We start from the raw sequence: 18,414 nt of genomic DNA, 5'->3' as shown, positions 1-18,414 counted from the left end.
ACCACCCACGTTTCTAAAATCACAAATATGAGCATGTCACGCCCCTGCTTCAGCCTTCCACGGCTTCCCACTGCTTAGTGATGTGTCCTCACTCCTCCGCGTGGCTCCCGAGACCTCGGTGATCTGATCCCCACCTCACCGCCCACCCTGTCCCCACATGCACCCACCCTCTGGCCATGCTACCTCCATTTTCAAGCTGTTTCCCACCGAAGCCCGTGCCTTTGCTTATGGTCTGTTCAGCTCCCGGAGCCCTCCTCCTTGTCACCCCAGAGAGCTTTAATTCGTCCTTCTAGACTCAAGCTGCCTGAGAACCACCACCTCCAGGAAGCCCTCCCTGGGCACCTGGCTGAGTGGATTGCTCCTTGCTACAACCGGGGTGCCTAATACTGAATAAAAGTTTATCAAAGGAATGAATGAATGAGAGGACCCTTCCACCTCAGCCCCCCATTTTTCCATTGAGTCCGCCCAGAACCTAAATCAGAGCCAGAAACTCTGATGTCACAGCTGATGTCACAGCTTCAAGCACTCCCCTCCCCCACCGCCTGCTACTCAGCCCAAGTGCCCGGTTGTGTAATTCTTGAGCTTCTTCTTGCCTTCAACCCTTGACCCTGCAATTCTTCCTTCTCCATCAGACGCCTCAACTTCACTTGGCTCCTTTTCCAGCCGCAGTTACAAGAGCCATCTTGATAACTCCTCCCTTGGAAATACCCTGAACTAAAAATACATAAATAAATAAAAAGAGAAGTTCCTGCTGTGGCTCAGCAGTAATGAGCCCGACTAGTATCCATGAGGATGCAGGTTCAATCCCTGGCTTCACTCAGTGGGTTAAGCACCCGGCATTGCTGTGAGCTGTGGCTTAGGTCGAAGATGAGGCTTGGATTCCCCGTTGCTGTTGCTGTGTCGTAGGCTGGTGGCTGTAGCTCTGTTTTGACCCCTAGCCTGGGAATTTCCATATGCTACAGCACATGGAGGTTCCCAGGCTAGGGGTTGAATAGGAATGGCAGCTGCCAGCCTACACCACAGCCATGGCAACAGTGGATCCAAGCCATATTTACACCACAGCACGTGGTGACGCTAGATCCTTGCCCACTGAGCTAAGCCAGGGATGGAATCTGCATCCTCATAGAGAAAACACTGCATCCTTAATCCACTGAGCCACCATGGGAAGTCCTCACTTTTCCACGTTTTGAGAACTATTTCATGCCCTCTCTTCTAACCTCAACCCCCCCATAAGCCTCCCTATGATTCTCCCAGCTGGTGACTTCGTCTCCGTCTTGAGAAAACAAGACTCATCACACACAGTCAAACCAACAGAATTATCTTCACGCCCCTCCCCTCATCCCCCACGTGCTGTAATGAGTCAAGGCCAGGCCTTGTACCTGGGCTCAGGCCCTGACCCCCCTTGCCTTCCCGGGGACCTGTCTAGTCTTCTTCTCTCGCTCCGCCATCAGCCCTCCCAGTCTATGCCCAGGCTCTCCCATCTTCAAAGTAATGGCAGCAGTGACAAAAACATCTCTCCCCATCACACACCTCCCTTCACCATTGCTCTGTTTTTCTGTTCCTCTTCACGGACAAACTTCTTGCAAAGTGTCTACACCAGGCGTCTTTATTTCCCTACCTTTCCTTCGCTCTCCAACCCATTCCAGCCTGGCATGCGTTCCCCCCCGCGGCTCCACGGAAATGGCTTTTGTCAAGTCACAAGCACTGTCCCTGCTGCCAAGTCTGCCGAACACGTTTCTGTCTTCACCTCCCCAACCTTAGAAATAGTCAACCCACTTGGCCGCAGCCCCCTTCTGGACACACCCTGTCCGCTCAGCCTCCATGACATCTCCCCCGGGGTTCACCTCCTGCCTCTCTGGCTGTTCCTTCTTAATATCCTTTGCATGTCCCTCTTCATCCTCCCAATCTCGGGGCTCAGCCTCCGTCTGGATGGCATCATTCCTATGACCGTAAATAGTGTTATAGGAATAATGCTAAACCTCCCCTTTGAACTCCAGACCCATATATTCACTGGGCCCCTGGACCTTGTGGTGGGGAGTGCCACCAGGCATCCTGCCTACAGCATCTGGACTGAAACATTTGCATTCTTCCACCATGCGATTTTCTCACCCCAGGAAATGGCACCACCGTCCATCCAGGTCCCAATGTGCTCGAGGCAGAAACTGAGGGGTCTGTTTGAATTCCCCTTCTCTCTCGCCTCGACATCCAGCCTGTCCAAAGTCCTGTTAACACCAATTCCAAAATGCACTTAATCTCGCCTTTGCCTGCTCTCGTCTAGATCACAACAATATTTTTTTTTGCTTTTCATGGCTGCCCCCATGGCATATGGAAGCTCCCAGGCTAGTGGTTGAATCAGAGCTGCAGCCGCTGGCTTATGCCACAGCCATGCTGGATCTGAGCCGAGTTTGTGACCTACACCAGAGGCCATGGCAACGCCAGATCCTTAACCCACTGAGTGAGGCCAGGGATCAAACCCGCATCCTCATGGATCCTAGTCAGGTTCTTCACCCTCTGAGCCACGACGGGAACTCCACAACACTTTCTTGCAATAGCTACCTGCTTTTGTTCCTGACCTCTTCAAACCAGTCCCATAAAGCAGCTGGTGCTATTTTAAAAACAAGAAACTTGTAGTTGTGTAATCACGGTGTCTCTGCCGCTTAAATTTCTCTAGTAACTTCCTGTTGCACTTAGAATAAAACCTCAATTTCTCACGGCGGTCTCCGGGGCCCTGGTGAGCCATTCTCCATCCACCTCTTCACCTCTGTCTGCGGACCTGTCCTCCTGGCTTCCTTCCAGATCCTTGACCCCCAGACTCATGCCTGGCTTTCGGCTTCTGCTCTCCCTGGAGCTCGTGTCTCCTCCTCCCTCTTCATGTGGCTGTTCCTTCTCACTCCCTGGTCGAGGCTCTAATGTCCCTTCTCCAAGAGGATTTCTCCGCCTCTACTCTCCATCACAGCCGCTGTATTTTCCTTGACATCATTCATCACTTGTGTAACCACTTGTTTATTGGCCTAATTTTTTTTTTTATGTAGCTACATCTGTGGCATATGGAAGTTCCCGGGCCAAGGGTCAAATCAGAGCTGCAGCTGCTGGCCTTCGCCACAGCAATGTGGGATCCAAGCTTCATCTGTGACCCACACCTCAGCTTGCAGCAATGCTGGACACGTAACTCACTGGGTGAGGCCAGGGATCAAACCTGCATCCTCATAGATATTATGTCAGGTTCTTAACCCATTGAGCCACAAGGGGAACTCTTAACGGCCTAATTTACTTGTCACTCGCCTCCACTAGATTGAACTGCCAAGAGAGCAGGAACTGTGTTTGTCCAGGTCACCATGGCCAGTCCCAGTTTTGGGCACGCAGCACTCAGTGAGTGTAAAAGGGCTTGGATACAGACCTTTCTGGGAATAAAGTAGATTCTCGTAGGTTTCACTCATTCATTCATTTATCCACCCACGCACCCATTCATTCTGTTCACAAGCCTGAAGCTGAGCTACCCCTGAATAGGACACAAAGATGCATCAGCCGAGCATCCTGCCTCCCAAGAGCGGATAGCTGGGGAGGAGGCAGACAGGGGCACACGTAACTGTTGTGATAAGAGGAGAAAGCGATGCCCGCCCTAAAGAAGGGAGCTGATGGTCCATGGGAGTTCAGGTGGCTGAGTGGTTACTTCAGGTTGGGGTAGGAAAAATGTGGCTTTTCAGCTGGATCTCAAAGGATGAGTAAGTTACGAGCCCAGGGAAAGGGGAGGAGAGGACACAGCCAGAGCAAAGGCAGAGGCAGGACACGGAGCAATGCTGGGTCCGGTCCGTCTCTGGGGGGGCACAGAGTCTGTTTAGTGGTTTGGGGGAGGTGGGTTGGGCAATTAGGCCAGGGCCCTGAAGACCACATCTTGGAGTCTGGACATCATCCTGCAGCTCTGGAGGGTCTCTCCCAGGGGTGGTGGGTCAGGCTGGGGGCACAATTGGCCAGCAGGTGGGTGCCTCCTGCTCACCCTTACAATGTGTCTAGAGCAGATGGGACAAGCTGTGTTGTTTTCAGTGGCACCAGCGGAGAAGGAAGGAACATCTGGGATTTATGCACGGGAACTTTCTGGCAGAGACCAGCACTGATAATGCCCCCTATCACTGGCTGGGTGTCACCTGACCCCTCAAGTCACAACCCAGAGTCAAGGGAGCCAGGTGACAGCTCGAACCCTCTTTCCACCAGCCAAAGATCAATCTCGAGCCTTCACCCCAGCCTGTTCCTGAGATGTGGTGGCTGAGGGTCTGCGGGAACCTTTTCCTACTGAATTTAAGAACGTCAGAGTTGCAAGGACCTGAGAGAGCAACTCCCTCATTTTACAGGTGAAGAAACTGAGGCCCGGAGAGGAGAAGTAACTCCTCCCAGTTCACACATTTATTCACTCAACAAACATTTCCTGAGCATCTGTTCTCTGCCGGGCTCTGTCTTGGAAGCCGGGGGTAGAGGAGTGGCAAAGTCCTGTCCTCACTGAGCTTGTGTTCCCGAGGGAGGAGGCGGATAACAAATAGGGAAGCAAATAAGATAATTTTAGAGAGTGATAAATGAAAGGCTGAGCCAAGACTAAAATCCTGCGCCCTTGGCACCGGGGCCCATTTAGGACGTGAGAAGCCCCATCGGAAACTGTGTCAAAACGGAAGTTTGGGCGGAAGTGGTGGGTTAAATCTTGGGGGCCTGGAGGGACGGGGTGGGGGAGGATGGGTCTGGTCAGGGAGCCAGGCTGGGGCCAGCTGTCCACAAGCAGGGAGGTGAGGCTGAGGACACTGGAGGGTAAGGCAGCTCTTCTCTGGAGCGGGTCCAGACCCGCATTGTCTCCCGCTGTGGAACCCAGTTCCAGACATAGTCTGACCACAGAGAGAGGCCTTTTCGTCTTGGCCTGGATGCCCATTCTATTCATTCATCCCAAGATGGCATTGACTTTTTCGGCAGCCCATCCATAAGGTAAGCTCACAGCCAACCCTGGAGCTTTTTGTCATGAACTGTGGCCACATTAGATCCTTCCCATCTTGTAATTTTGCACTTGATTTTTCTCTATAAATCCAGGTGGAGCTCAACAAAGTATTAGCAAATCAAATTCAGTAGATATAAAAAGAACTACAGGAGTTCCTGCTGTGGCTCAGCGGGTTAAGAATCTGACATAGGGCCCATAAGGATGTGGGTTCGATCCCGACCTCACGCAGTGGGTTAAGGATCTGGCACAGGTTGCAGATGTGGCTCAGATCCAGTGTTGCTGTGGCAAAGGCCAGCAGCAACTGCAGTTCTGATTTGACCCCTAGCCTGGCAACTTCCATCTGCTGCAGGTGTGGCCATAAAAAGCAAAACAAATAAACAAACTATATACTCTACAACCAAACGGGATCTATCCCAGGTATGCAAGGCAGGTTCAACTTTAGAGAATCAATTGATATAATCTATCACATCACCAAAGTAAAGAAAAAATCATATGATCACATTAAAGGAACAGAAAAAAGATTTGACAAAATCCAACACCCATTCATTTTATACACATACACACACACAAATCAGCAAACTAGGACTAGAGGGGAATGTTCTCAATCTGATAGAGTACAGTTTACAGCTAACATTGTATTAAATGGTGAGAAACCAGACGCTTTCCCACTAAGATCAGGAATAAGGCAACGATGTCACTTCTCTCCACTCCTTTTCAAGAGCATACTGAAGTCCTAGCTGATGCAATAAGACAAGAAAAGGAAATAAAAGGTATACTGATTGGGAAAGAAATGTCTTTGTTCACAGATGGCATGATTGTCTATGTGCAGAGTCCACAAGAATCGACAAAAATCCTCCTGGAATAATGATTATAGCAAGCTTTCAGGATGCAAGGGTAATACAAATCCAGGTGTAGGATTTTCCATCTACTGCTAAGTTCCCCTCATTCACTGCACCTCTTCACCTGCAGTCTTGTGTGAGAGCTTGTTGAATCTTGATTCTTCCTCTCAGTTCATGGCCATCCCTCACAGCTGAGTGTCTATGATCTTAATTGTCCCAAATTACTGGCCGAACAAGGCTCAGGACAGACACCACCACCTCCTCCTCCTGCCATTATAATGCTTCTAGAACCTTCTGTTCTGCGACACCAAGCTTTCAAGGAAAGTCTTTCAAACATCCAGCAAACCATCCAGCTGCACTGCATTGGCCCTAAGCCTCCCCCCACCACCTCCCAAGAAGCCTCAGCCATGCCCTGCCAGCAGGGATAGAAAAGCTGATCTGAGAAACTCTAAGATTGAGAATGCACGTTCCCTGTCCTTCACAGCCTTCCCATTCACTCTAGAGCACATCCCCCAGGACACAGAGGTGGTAGAAAGTTTGCTGGCCTTGCTCAGGCCCCAGTCACCATCCCTCTTGCCAACCAAGCACGCCCTTCATCTCCAGGAAAGCTGCAGTCTAGCCTCGGGCTGTTTGTTTTTTTTTTTTCCCCTCTGTGGATTGGGAACAGAATTACCAGAGCTGCAGCCAGCCAGTGGAGGCCCCTCCTCAAGCTTCACCTGCAGTGGGGGCTCAGGCTCAGGACTTTCTGAGAGACCGAAACAGATCAAACTTTTTCTATGCCAGCCAAAGGCAGCACTGGGCATCCGGGTGGCTTACTTCCCAAATTCCTGCATTTCTGCCGTGACCCAGCTCCAAGAATGCAGAACAGATCCCCATACCCCCCTAGTTGTAAATCTCAAGCCACAGCTTTTTCTCAGCTGGGGCAGGTCAGGGGTCGGGATGGGAAGGGAGGAGCTGTGCTGTTCCTGGGCCACTTCTTAGGGCCTCTGCCTTGGCAGGCCAAGGGCCTGGAGGAAGTCACCCCAGGTGGCCCTCCCCTCTTGGTCCAACACTCTCTTCAGAGGAAATCTGCTCCAAAAGGTCTTGGAGGGTGGCCTGGAGCCTAGTTCTGAAACCTCCAGATACCCAGGAGTGATGAAAGCTCCGGAAACCATCAAGGTCACGTGGAGGAACCCTGGGCCAGGGGTGGGCTGACGCTAATGGCATTTTTCAGGTGGGGCTCACTGGGTCAAAACAAGCCGTTTTTCAGGCACCTGATTCAGCCAGCCTGACGATGTTTCCTCCCTGTGGGGTAAGAATGATAGGAAAGGCCACATTTATGTTGCACTTACTGTATGCCAAGATTGACCTCCTCTTGGGGCTATTTTGGTGCCCCTCCTCCCCACAGTCAGCTCTGGCGCTGCGAATCCCCCAAAGGCTCTTTAAGAACATCCACCGGAGGAGTTCCTGTCATGGCGCAGTGGTTAACGAATCCGACAAGGAACCATGAGGTTGTGGGTTCAATCCCTGGCCTTGCTCAGTGGGTTAAGGACCCAGCGTTGCCGTGAGCTGTGGTGTAGGCTGCAGACGCGGCTCGGATCCCGAGTTGCTGTGGTGTAGGCCGGCGGCTACAGCTCTGATAGGACCCCTAGCCTGGGAACCTCCATATGCCTCGGGGGTGGCCCTAGCAAAGGCAAAAAGACAAAAAAAAAAAAAAAGAACATCCACTGGAAAACCCCAGCCTGCCTCCTCCTCCCAAACCTGACCCTTTTCCTCCACCCAGAGTGCTTCCACTCAGCTAGGAGCCTGCTGAACTGAAAACCCACAAATGGGCTGTGTTGGGCTTTATGAACCGCACTCCCTTCCCGCAAAGCCCTCCCAGCTCATCTACGGGACCTGGAAGCCTTTTCTCCCCAGAATCGAAGGCCTGAGAGTGGGGTTCCCCTTCCAAGCCTGAGCCTTAAATCAAAGGAACTTATCTCAAGCTAGGGAACTCCGGGCCTTAGGCAGGTCTGCTCAGGAAAGGGTCTGTTTGGAAGAAGAGGGGTCAGTCCCATTGGCCCCCAGACCTCGATGCGTTCACCCGTTCACCCTGACGTGGTGACGAGCACGGACCCGCGAGGTAGAGGTGTAAGAATTACTTCTTGATGTGGCACAGTCAGGCTCAGGGTCATTTGCCATCACTGGGTCCCAGCCCATGTCCCAGGTGCTTCGCATTTATCGTCCCAGCTAACAAGTGGCCAGGATTTGAATGCAGCTCTCTGATGCCAAATCCACGTGCCTGTTAAGACAGACACAGCCTGCCTCTCGCCCTGTGGGGCACGGGGCTGGGCATGGCCGCCCTCTCCCAGCACAGGGCACGCCGTGGTTGAGGTCCCATCCAGCTGCCCCCTGAGCTGGCCTGATCCTCACCTGTCTGTCCTCTTCAAAGGGCAAACCAGAGACCTCGGGCCAAGCCCTGAAAGGCGTGGGCCCCGGGCGGGCGTCTGGCAGGCCCAGGTGCAGGCTTCCTGGGGCCTTGTGCTCAGAGTTGTGGGTGATGGGGACTGGGGGTCCCCACTGTCGTTTGATAAAGACGCTTCATCGAGGTTTGGTTTTCCATTCGTACCAACTGACCTTCATATACCCCCAACTCCCTTGGCAGCCCGCTCCTACACACACACACACTCACACACACACACATGCACACGCACACACGCACTCACTGTTTCTATGAGTCATTTCTCAGCTGCTCCAAGGGGTGGGGAGGCCGATTAGTTCCACCCAGGCCTGGGGCTTCCTGCCCTCTGCCGGCTCTGCTTTTCCAAAGGAGCCCCAGGGGCGGTGACCAGGGCCCCGTGGATGCTCCCCTCAGGCCTGCCTGTGCTCACCTTCATCCACACACGTATCTAGACCCACCTCACCCGCCGTCTGGCGGGCCTCCCCCCCGCACACAGGCTGTCTCCCCGCGCCCCGCCTGCTCCTACCTGCGGTCTCCCCTCTGTTACCGCCTCTCTGCCGTGCACCCTGAACCCTCGACCCTCCCAGAGTACAGCCGACGGCCCTTTTCCCTGCCTTCCGTCCATGGGGAGGGCAAGAAGAGGACTCTTCAAAACTGATCCTGAGCCTGGAGCAGGCGGGGGCCGACCTGCCTCCCCCTTCCCTCCGTCAACCCCTAACCACCTGTAGGGCAGGCTTTGAGCCCTCCGCCCTCGGGCCTGAGGCCCCTGCCCGGCCCTGGGAGTTGGACGAGGCGCTAGGACAAGCGGCCTGCAGAACCTGAGCTTATAACCTGAAGCCCCCAAAAAAGGCTGACGGGCTGTCCCCTGTCCCGCCCCTTCAGCCAGCTTGGCTCTGCCACGCACTTGGAACTTCGCTGACCCCAGAAAGTGCTCCAGGGATGTTTGCTCACTAACTACCCTGGTGAAAGCTCCAAGTCAGGCCAATCAAGAACTTAACAAGCCTCAAAAAGCATCACCTGCAGCTCTTACTAAAATGTGAGCCTGGCGTGAGGGGAAGCTCTTCTTTATCCTTTGAGTTTCACAGCCCTTATGGCCACATGGGAAAACCACAGACCCTTAGAAAGGAGCTCTGCTCTCCATGATGAAAGGCTCTCCCCATATGAAAAAAACCTGCCACCACCACCCTCTGCCGCCTCCAGCTGTGCAGGCGTCCCAGAGCTAGACAGGTCGTTCTGCCGCCTGCAGCCCCTTCTTGCAGCTCCTCCTCCCCTGTTACCCCCATAAGAGACATGCATTTCAGAGTCACAGCCCAGCAACAAGCATAATAATGACCTACTAGCATTTACGTAGAGCTGACTACCCTGCCAGGCACGGTCCTGGCCACCACACACGCCAGGAGCTCATTTAAGCCTTACCATGAGCCTACGGTTATCACTCCATTTGACAGAAGAGAACACAGAGGCACAGACCTGGGAAGGAACTTGTGAGATGTTGTTTACGTAGTAAACTGGGGCTAGAAGCCTGGTCCTCAAGGCTCTTGAAAGGGACCTTGGTTCTTAACCACTAAAGTATATCATCACCTCGGTCTAAACTGGACCATGACCTTCTAGCACCTATGGGCGGTGGGGAGGCAAGCACCTGGTTTCACAAACCAGTTCAAAAACAGAGTGGGGACTAGTCACTGCCGTGCTTGTCCGCGGTCCCTTTATGCTGGCGCTGATGGAGGAGGGCCAGGAGGCCAGCAGGAGGGGCAGCAGCCCACCCTTCAAGGGGCATAGTGGCTCCCCTGCCACCCCTGCTGCCCCGGGGCTCCTCGAGCCCCTCCTACTCCTCCCGCTGCCCCATCCCCCCCACGAGGGCTGTTGACTGAAAACTGCAGGGAATAAAAATAGCTGTTGCTGATGAGGCAGAATGAGGGCCAGAGAACATGAAAGGCTGGGGCAGGGGTGGTGGAGGTGGAGGGACCCTGCGATTCCCCAGCCCCATGGGCACCTTCTGGTGGAGCCCTCGGGAGCTGGGGACCCCTAGGCCTGCCCACGGGCCCCCGCTGCCCCCTGGGTCTCAGGGGTGAGCTCTGCCCCATGACCCAGCCCTGCACCAGGGTCAGTTCCTCCCCAGGGAGCGGGGGCCTTAGCTGCTGTGGACAGAGCCCCGGCCACTCACGAGCTGTGTGCCCTGGGGAAGTGACAGGACCCTCTGAACCTGAGCCTTCCCTGTAAGAAGAGTCACAGAAAGTTTGTGTAGCCTGCACTGTGCCACCCTCCTCCTCTGTGCCCTCCCCTCTGTACCTGCTCTCTGAAGCCTCCTGGCTCAGATTTTTCATTTCCCTTCTGGAGGGAGCCTCCCCGCACCTCTCTGGGAGGGCCCCATCTCTTCTCTCCTCTCTGGCTCTGCCTGCCCCCGCCCCAGCCTGCTCTGAACCCCACCCTCTTCTCCTCGACATTATCTACACTCTTCTCTCTTCTGGTGGCAGGAGTCGCCCCCAAAGGCAGGCACTTTGTCAGAACCACCCTAACATCAGCCAGGAATTCTGTGCCTCCAGCATCCACCTCAGGGCTTCCCCTGGGCTGGGGCCTGGGGTCGGGGCCCAGAAACCCTGGCCTGGGAAGCCGGTCAGGCAGACCTTGACACTCAGGCCAGCCTAGAGCTGGAGGGGACCCTGAGCCCCCACCCTATGCAGGTCCCTAAGCAGAAATGACAAGCAGGGCCAGGCTGGGATGGGACCACCCGGGAAGGACCCTTAGGCACCTCTCCCAACCCTCCTAAACTCCCAGCCAATCCCCTGAGAGACGCTTGTGCTGCGCTGGAACGGGGGTGGGCCCTTGGGTTCCGTCTGGGCCCCTGCCTCCAAGTGCCCAGGTGACTTGGCTCCAAATACTAGAACAAGGGCCACAGCCGTCCACACGACTGCCACACAGAGTGAGGCCGCCGGCAGGGCACTGGGGATGACCCCAGAAGAATCTGCAGGGTCCTGGAAGAAGCAGTTCTCTCTGCCTGCAACCCCAGCACTGCATGCCTGTGTCCAGCCACTGCCACGCCTGGGGTCTCCTTAGCTCGGGGCCTGGGAGGGGGGAGCAGTCACAGCCCTGGTCACAGATGAGTGACAACAACGCTCGTCTGTGGCTCTGTTCCACTTCTCTGGCAGCCCGTTCCCCTCTCCAGACTAGCCAGACGCCCCACACGGGCCTCTTGCTCCCCTCCCCAAGCTGGCTCTTCCTTAGGGGCTGAATTGAATGGCCTTCAAGGCTCCTTTGGGCTCTAAGCTCCCCGAGCTCTGGGGTGACTGATGTCTGGGCAGGCGCCTGAGGGGGCTGGTGTGGGTGGGAGGGGGACATGTCTGGTCTCCAACTGGAGGACCACCTCTAGACAGTGGGGTACCACGAGCCCCCATCATGACCTGGGCCCCTGCCCTGACCAGGGGGAAGGGGCAGCGGGACCCTGTACTTAACCACCCCCGCCACTATGCATTCTTAGAAAGCCTCAAGCACCCCCACCCCCAGGGCCCTCTAGATGGGGACTCCCCAGTTTTTGGAACAAATGCCTCCAACACACGCATGTGTGTGCGCGCGCACACACACCCCTGCCCTCAAAGCACCCCTCCCTTTAGCCCCATGCACCTCCAAAACACCTTCTCCCATCTCTGCTCAGACCATTTCACCAGCCACGGCCCGCCCTCCCTCCCTCCCCGTGTCCTGGGCGCCCTGCGCTGCCAGCAGGGAGGGGGAGGGGGGCTACGCTGTGCTTTGGCACCGCACCCCTGGCCCCGCCTCCTGCCCCTGAGTCTCGTCCTGAGTCCCCCAGAGTCCCCTCAGGGCTGTGACCCCACCTGTTCCCCCTCACGGTGGACTGTCTGGCGCTCTGTCCCCACACCCCGTTCCACTATATGGGGCTCTCCTCTGGTCCCCCTCCTTCTTGATTTCTCCCAGGAAAGGAGCCCAACTGGGCCGAGGCAGGGGTGGTGGGCAGAGCCAGCCGCCACGCAGCCTGAGATGTGTCCTCTGCTGGCATCTCACAGATTCCTGTTTCAGCAGAGAGCAAAGGAGCCGCCCGCCACCCCCTGCCCGGCCTCCCGCTCTCCTCCCCCCACACCCCTGCCTTCTGGGCCACTGCAAACAGGCTGAGCCGAGTCACTGTTTTGGCCCCTCCACCCTCCTCTCCTGAAGAAACTCGGCCTGGTCTCTGTCCCTTGGGTCACCCTGTGGCTGTCCGGAACCAAGCCTCAGCCCCTGGGCCATTTGTGACCAGGGTGAGGGCCCTTGCTAAGGGCAGTGACGGCCAGCCAGGCAGGGGCACAGGGAGCAGGTGACAGGGCAGAGAGAAGCAAGCCTGGGGACCGAGGGTCACGGCACAAGGAGTTGGGCAGGGGCCACCGCAGAGCAGGGCCGGTGTGGGCAGGAGGACAGCGGTGCCCGGAGCGAAGCGGTGACTTCGTCGGAGCCAGGCTGGGCTTGGGGCCAGGGCTCCCGGCCCCTCGGGGTGGCCTGCCCTCGGGGTGCCCGGCCCGGGGGCAGGGTGCCGAGGGGCACGGTACTTACAGTTGGACGGGAGCGGAGCGCTCGCTGCCGAGCCCGGAGCGTCGTGCCCACCTCGGGCTGGGGCTGGAACTCTGGGGGACTTGGCCGGGGGGCCGGGCCGACGGGGACAGCTGCTGCCGCTGATGTCACAGGGTCATGAGTGAAACCTGAGGACTGGGCCAATCTTCAGGTGGGAGCCTCGGCCTCCCTTCCCACCCCAGGGCTGTGCTGGGCTCAGCCTGGGACTCACGGGGCTGGGGGCCGCTGACCCGGAGTGTGACACGCCCGCCACGCTCGCCCACGCACACGCACACGCACTGGGGCCCGCGTCTGAGCCCACACACGTGGTTCTCTCCCTCCCTGGATGAACCAACGCAGGCTCATTCTCACACGTGAATCTCCTTTCACGCTCATTCCCAGAAGCCCTCCCGGGGCCGCGCTGGCTCACATTCACACGCTCTGTACACACTCATGTCTGTGCACCCCCCCCACACACTTACACATGCTCAGCCATACATATAAACCACCCTTCGTACAGTCACACAAACGCTTCCACTGTGCTTCATACCCATTCTCACACATCTACGGCTCACACATACAGACACGCTCCCACGCTCCCATCGGGCTCGCGCACATGTGTGTATTATTACACACATAGAGCCATGCACACTCTCCTTCCCAGACAAGCACATATTCCGGTGTCCCAGAGGCTAAATTGTATCAAGTGTCCTCCGTGTACACACCACCCACAGTCGTGTCCCCGCATTCGTGCATGTCGCTCACGTTACATCCATGCAGCTGTCTGCCCCATGTAACATGCTCCCGTTTACATGTGCGCAGGGCCGTCTATGTTTCTACGGTCACTAGATTTTTATCAAGTTTGTGCCCATCTGTATACCACACGCACGTCTCTCTGTTACACACACAGCTGTTTAGGTGGAACACACAGCAATCTTGAGGGGGCATTTCTCCACCACCATGCCCCCCACGGGGACCCCACTGGCTAGAGTCTCTTCCCCAGAGGTTAGGGAGGGGATGCGGTGCGGGGAGAGATGAGGCTGGTTTAGCCCCCCTCCCCCATCTTCCACTCCCGGGCTGTGGTGACCCCTAGTGGAGGTGTTGAGAAATGACCCATCTCAGTTTGCTGACCAGCACCTGCCCAGGCAGACAAGATAATCCCTGGGTGAATCCAGAGAAATGGTCCCCCCAAAGCTCCCCCGAGTCTCCAATATCCATCACTGCCACCATCTTTCTAGCAGCCAGAGCTCCAGGTGAGCTGAACCCAGGCCAGGTGGGCTTTGAGAAGGGCCCAAGGAGTGGTCATCCTTGGTCCCAGGGGCGGGTGCAGCCCGATGGCACTTCTCCTGCCAGCAGCTCTCTGTGGATCCAGCTTCAGCACTGTGGAGCCCCTTCTTGGGGGCTGGCTGTGGTCTGAGAAGTTCCTGCTGTACCTGGACTTCCCACATCTCCCAATGAGTCACTCACACCCTCCGGGGTGTCTTCTCTAGACCAAGGTGTGAGCTTTGGTGTTTTCTCTGTGGGATTCTTTTTTTTTTTCTTTTTCTTTTTGGGGCCATACCTGCAGCATATGGAAGTTCCCAGGCCAGGGGTCTAATCGGAGCTGCAGCTGCCAGCCTATGCCACAGCCAGAGCAACACCAGATCCGAGCTGCATCTGAGACCTATGCCGCAGTTCATGGCAACACCAGATCCTTTAACCCACTGATCGAGGCCAGGAATCAAGCCTGCATCCTCATGGATACTAGATGGGTTTGTTGCCACTGAGCTGTAAGAGTAGCTCCTCTGGGAGTTCTTGATCCTGCTTTGCTCACTGACCTAACATTTTCCATGTAGTATTATTGCTAGTGGAATCCAGTATCTGCAGGCCCCTGCCTCTTCTTTGCTTCTTCTAGCATTCAGAGGAAAGCAAAGATTTTATCTCGTATCCTTCCCAAGTTGTCTCCCCAAAGCTGCTCCTTGGGGTCCCTCTCATCATGCCCAGCCCTGCTGCAGCTCCACTTTGCTTTGCTGCTGGCCACTGTCTGGAATTCCTGGTCAGTGTTCCCTTGATAGCACTCTGCTCTCTGTCTGTGGGCACTTGACCGGAGGTGGTGAGTGGCAGCTGTCATTCCCAATTACGGCTCTGCCCTTTCGGTCACTGCCTTGCCACTGTCCAAAACTCTGTGGAGAAAGACTTTCTTTAATGAGGGATTGAAGTTATTGAAGGGAATTATCGTACATGAGGGGGCAGGGCTGTTGCATTTGGTTGTATGTGTTGTGCACTGCACAATTCTGGGCACCAATCATCACATTTGTAGTCATTATAGGTTAGTATATTAAGATGAAAATTTTCTAACAGATGATAGCAAAATGTCTAGAGGAAGAGGCTAATTTTTCTTTTCTTTTTTTCTTTTTACATCCACACCTGCAGCATATAGAAGTTCTGGGCCTGGGGTCGAATCAGAGCTGCAGCTGCTGGCCTACACCACAGCCACAGCAATGCCAGATCTGAGTTGCATCGGCGAACTGCACCACAGTTTGTGGCAACGCCAGATCCTTAACCCACTGAGCAAAACCAGGGATCAAACCCGCATCCTCCCAGAGACAATGTCATGTCTTTAACCCACAATGGGATTTCTGGGGCTAATTTTTCTAATTCTCACAAGGTACCACTTGGATTAAGGACAAGTCTGATGAGAAAACAAAAGCTGTGTGTGAAGTATGACTTTTCCCCACAGCTCTTAGTTTTTTAATTAAAAAAAAATTTTTTTTTTTTGCTTTTTAGGGCCACACCTACAGTATGTGGAAGTTCCCAGACTAAGGGTCAAATCTGAGCTACGGCTGCCAGTCTATGCCACAGCCACAGCAACACTGGATCAGAGCTATGGTTGCAACCTACACCACAGCTCACAGCAATGCCTGATCCTTAACCCACTTAGCAAGGTCAGGGATCGAACCTGCATCCTCATGGATACTAGTCAGATTCGTTTCTGCTGAGCCACGATGGGAACTCCCAAATATGTGATTCTGATGGAGCAGCTGATTACAGGACAGCCTCCCTACTCCAGCCACTGAGATGGACATGTCACCTAGGTCTGGTGGTTGGTCCAAAATCTGGATGTGTAACTCGACTGGAGCCAATCCGTCCTTCCTGGGGATTTATATGTATCGATACTAAAGGAAGACTGTCTCTCTCGCCGTGGGAGTCTCTAAGTTTGTCTAGAGTAACATACATCTGAAGGTGCCTAGTGTGCGCCTCTCGCAAGTGGAAAAACCTGTGTGTAGGAAGAGGAAAGCGCATACAGACAGGGGGAGGTGAAGGAGAGGGAGAGAAGGAAGGAGAGGAGCCCGGAAGACGCCTGAGTCAGGTGGACTCTGCACCAACTTCATCACTGTGCTTCCCCATCACACGAGCCAAAAAAATCCCTTTTCCTTAGGCCAGTTTAGATTTAGGTGCAGTCACCTACAAGTAAGAAGTCTGCAAACTGGAGTCACCTTTCAATTCAAGTAGTATCCATGAGGATGCGGGTTCGATCCCTGGCCTCACTCAGTGGGATAAGGATCCGGCATTGCCCTGAGCTGTGGTGTAGGTTGCAGACGCCGCTCTGATCCTGTGTGGCTGTGGCTGTGCTGTAAGCTGGTAGCTGTAGCTCCGATTAGACCCCTAGCCTGGGAACCTCCATATGCCGTGGGCGCGGCCCTTCAAACAAAACAAAAATTTATCCGAGAGCTACTAGAATCACTTTTCCCGGGTATTTTCAGCAATCTGGGGGGCAGATGCGGAGAAAGTGTGTGGTGGGTGTCTTCGTTTGTATTCCCCCCAAAGTAAAGCCTGAGACACGGATTTGGTAGCAAGCAGTTTATTTGGAAGCACTGCGAGGAGGCGGGCAGTGGGAGGCTTGCAGGTGCAGGCCGCCCTGACGGCCTCTCTCTCTCCCTCTTTCCCGATCTTTCCCTTCCTCCCTCCCTCCCTTCCTTCCTTGGCAGAAGGAAAATCCCAGGCCAGGGATTGAATCCAAGCCGCAGCTACAGCATAGGTTGGATCCTTTAACCCACTGTGCAGGGCTGGGGGTCGAACCCGTGCCTCCATAGTCAGACACACACACACACGCACGCAAGCACACATACACATACAATTTTAAATACATAAATAAGATCTTACTATGCTTTCTGACTGTTCTGCTCAACTCGCTTGGGCATCATTCCACACTGAATATATTCTAAACCCGAACGGTCAAGGGCTGAATAGTATTCCATCGGAAGGACACAACCCATCAGACCTATGTTCTTTCTAAATCCGGTTGACATAAACAAAGGTGTGAGGAACAAGATAAATCTTCCTAAAACCTGGCTGTGCACACGTCATCCCCTTATTTCTCTCCACATAGCAAAGCCTAACTTCCATAACTTGACCTTGGAGTCTGACCTGTGTCTGCCTGGGCTGCTGAGACCTCCCTCCTCTCAGCTCCTCTCCCACGGCCAGGCAGGCGGTTTGAGCCCCTGGATCTTTACAGGCCTTTTCATTCCTGCATCTGTGCCTTTGCTCGGGCTGGGTCCCCAGCCTCGGCTGCCCTCTTCCTCCCACTCTGCTTGGCCCCACCCCAGGGGTCTCCACCTCCGTCAGAACGCCATCGTTCAGCGACGGGCTCCACTCTTTCTCCTGACCCCTTGTATGACGCACGCACAGGGGACTTTGCACACAGTCTTGCATGTTTGCTCCCCTTTCACGGGTATGTTGTCACTTCCCAGCCATGCTGGAACCAGCCAGGATATGCTCTTGTGTCTACCTCAGTGCTCAGAAGGGCGCCTCTCACACACGGCCCGCTCCCAGGTCAAGGCTTGCTGATGGTGAGCACGAGGACTGGTTTCCTCTTTCTACCTGGAACGAGGGTGGAGATGGAAAGATGTGCCTCTGTGTCCTTCCTACTCCCTGGGGGCCTGTGACCACAGTGCTCGATCTCAGCTGGGTGATGGCTGTTGAAGCCATCGGGCCCACAGGGACCGCTAATGCTCTGCCCACAGGCCCCGTCTCCCAGAGACAGGGACGAAGGTATGGAGAAGAGGGTGTCTTTCTGGCTCTAGACACCAGGACGGCTGGGAAGGGAGCTGAAGAGAAGTGGGGGGTGGGGGAAGGGCAACTCAGGGGTGCTAATCCCAGCTTCCTGTCGGGATTTTCTTCGACTGCTGCTCGGGGCCTATCTTAGGATGGTCACAGCTGCCGAAATAGATCTCTCCCTTCACCTGTTCTTAACTTAAGATAACTTCCTGTCAAAAGAATGCAGGCTTTGGTGATTTTTCCAGGATGAAGGGTAATAACGAGGACACGGATGTTAAACTCCCCAGACCCTCCGCCTCTTTGGAGCCGTGGCTCGCTCACCTTGACCAGGAACCTTCCTTCCTCCACCTGCTCGAAAAACCACTGTTGGTTCACAGGAAGGCCCTCTGATTCAGAGTGACAGGAAGCAGACTCTCACCCCCAAGCCTGCTCCTGCAGAATTCTCCATTTCTGCCTAACTCATCGTCCTAGTCGACGGGGCTCTACAACCCGAAAAGCAAGTGTTTGGTTCCAGTCATTCACGCATTCACTCAACAAACACGGCCCTCCAGACCTCCAGACCCGGTGCAGGGAGGGGCAAAGGTGCCAGGTACAGGGAGAGAGAAGGCGCGACG

At 54.9% G+C, this 18,414-nt stretch overlaps 1 protein-coding gene across 1 annotated transcript in view; it reads right to left on the bottom strand.

The window, feature by feature from the left end:
- The window catches only part of SCN4A (sodium voltage-gated channel alpha subunit 4), a 46,541-nt gene extending 33,560 nt beyond the window's left edge, over positions 1-12,981 (bottom strand). The window contains exon 1 of the mRNA XM_047757396.1: positions 12,767-12,981. The gene's annotated coding sequence lies outside the window, so the exon portion shown is untranslated. The remainder of the gene's footprint in view (positions 1-12,766) is intronic.
- Between the last annotated feature and the right edge of the window lie 5,433 nt (positions 12,982-18,414).

The sequence above is a fragment of the Phacochoerus africanus genome, chromosome 14 (genome assembly GCF_016906955.1).
Source record: "Phacochoerus africanus isolate WHEZ1 chromosome 14, ROS_Pafr_v1, whole genome shotgun sequence".
In the NCBI taxonomy this organism is placed as follows: Eukaryota; Metazoa; Chordata; class Mammalia; order Artiodactyla; family Suidae; genus Phacochoerus; species Phacochoerus africanus.
Note: the sequence above shows the minus strand (reverse complement) of the source record. Positions and strands in the feature narration are given on the sequence as shown.